This window comes from Schistocerca nitens, chromosome 6 (genome assembly GCF_023898315.1).
Source record: "Schistocerca nitens isolate TAMUIC-IGC-003100 chromosome 6, iqSchNite1.1, whole genome shotgun sequence".
NCBI classification, from domain to species: Eukaryota; Metazoa; Arthropoda; class Insecta; order Orthoptera; family Acrididae; genus Schistocerca; species Schistocerca nitens.
Window position 1 is genome coordinate 42,914,828 of NC_064619.1, and position 2,622 is coordinate 42,917,449.

A 2,622-nucleotide genomic window follows, 5' to 3' on the forward strand; every position below is an offset into this window, starting at 1 on the left:
ATCCTCTCCGTATGTCCTAACCAGCATATTCCTTGAGATTTAATAGATTTCACTATATCATTTCCTTGTATAACTATTTCATGATTTAGCTTATTCTTTAACCCTCTGCCTTCTCACAGGCAGTTTCTTATATACCTGTAATTTGCATAGTAGGCTCTATTTCCTGCTTCTTTCCTTTATTTATTATGTTGTCCTATAATATTCTCTCTAGTTAAGAGGACATCTTGGTAATTTAAGCAGCTGACAGCTTTTAAACATGTTATTAGAGACCTTTAGGTCAAGCGGTGTTCTTCTGGCCTTGAACATTACCACATGTTTTGTCTAATTTCAGTTTACAGTAAATCCAATTTTGGCTCAGTTTCCATTATGCCATACATTTCTTAAGAGTGTTTACATCTCTTGCCACTATAGCAATATCATCTGCATATGCACATATCTAACTGGATATCACCATTATTGTTCTTCTCTTGTCCTTTCTTTCCCCACCAGACTCTGCAGTGCCAAGTTAAACAGGACTACAAAGGGGCCATTGTTCTCTTTCACTCCATCTGCAAAGTTAAAACTCTTGGTCATTTTGTTGTTCACCTTTCCTTAACTAAACTTCTTGTCACAGATGCCCAATTCTTTTAGTGCTTTATGCAATGCTGGCCTGGTAACAGCATTAAAATCTTGTTTGAAGTCAACAAACAGGACGTAGAGACTAGTGTCATATTTGTAAAATTTCTGCATTCTTTGTCTAATAACAAATAGCTGACCAGAAGTGCCTCTTTTTGATTGGAAACTACTTTGTATTCTGCAAGGATATTTTCATCACGCTTTTTTATTCTTTCATTCAGCACCATGGAAAATATCTTGTATGCTGTATTCAATAAAGTAATGCTCTACGATTTTCACAAGCTAACTTTTTCCTTCTTTCTTATTTAGATAGAACATACTGTTAAAGTCCTCAGGCATCTATTCATTTTCCCATATGTCATTTATTCGTGCATGTACTTCACATGAGGTTGACTACCAAATTTTATATGTTTTGACACCATCTCATCTTTGCCATGTGCACAGTTATTTTTCAATTTGTATCACTTGCTCTACTTCTTGCATTGTTGGTCTTTCTGCTTCTTCCCTTTCTTCTTCTTTTGCGTCTATATTCTCCTCCTGTTCTTGTGGATCTCCAAACATCTGCTCTGGGTCGTTATTGAGCATATCTTCAAATGTTCTGCGCACTTGTGCTGTGTTTTTTGTTCATCTCTATTTCTACATTTACACTCTGCAAACCACGAGGTGGTTTCTTCCTATTCCATTCACATATGGAGCACGGGAAGAATGATCGAATGCCTCTGTGTGTGCAGTAATTACTCTAATCTTATCCTCACGATCCCAAAGTGAGCGATATGAAGGGGGTTTAGTATATTCCTAGAGCCATCATTTAAAGTTGGTTCTTGAAACTTTAATACTTTCTTGGGATAATTTACGACTGTTCTAAAGAGTTTGCCAGTTCAGTCCCTTCAGTATCTCTGTGACACTCTCCCAAGGATCAAAAAAACCTATGACCATTTGTGCTGCCTTCTCTGTTTATGTTCAGTGTCCCCTGTTAGTCTTGTTTGCTACAGGTCCCATAAACTTGAGACTTTTCTAAAACTGGTTGCACAGGTGATTTGTAAGCAAAATCCTTTGTAGACTGATTGCACTTCCCTGGCACTTAACCAATAAACTAATGTATACCACCTGCTTTATCCACAACTGAGCCTAAGTGATCATTCCATTTCATACCGCTACGAAGTGTTGCACCAGGTTTTGTATGAGTTGGCCAATTCCAATAGTGACTCACTGAATATCATAGTCATAAGATACTACAAGGGTTACTTGGAAAGTAAGGAATGATCGGTCGCGAAATGGAAAATACAGTGAAAATCTGGTGAAGCTTTGCACAGATGCATTGGACACTGTGCCTAGTACACCCGTCAGTTGCATCATGTTGCTCTTTTCAGTTCTGAACTCAGTGAGAACGTAAAGATGGCTAGAAATTAGTGTCTCCCGCCAAGTATGAGGGCATGGCGAAAGATTTCGCCTGAACGTGTGCAATCCACGTGACATAACTGTCATGTGGTTAGTTCTACACGACAATTCTCGTCCGCACTCTGCAGGGGCAGTGAAGATGCTCCTGCAGCATTTTCGATGGGAAGTGTTTGATCACCCACAATACAGCCCGTAATTGCGTACTCTTGAGGTTCATCTCTGCTCAAATGAATCGCTGGCTATGAAGACAACATTTTGACACAGACGAGCTGCAGTCCAGAGTATAAAATTGTCAAAAAGCAGTGGCGGCTGTCTTCTATAAGAAGGGAATTGAAAAATTGGTACAACGCTACGACAGATGTCTTAAGTCTGAGCGGCGACTGTGTAGGAAATTAGCTGGAAGTTGTAGCTAACCGTTCCAAATAAAACAGTTTTGATTTTTACTGTGGTTTCCATTTCGTGACCTACCGTTCCTTACTTTCCAAATAGCCCTTGTAAATTTTTTTTTTTTTTTTTTTTTTTTGTAAGTGGGGAGTTGCATATTTCTGGACATTTAAAACAAGTTGTCAGTTTTTGCACCACTTTGTAATCTTATCAAGATCTGACTGA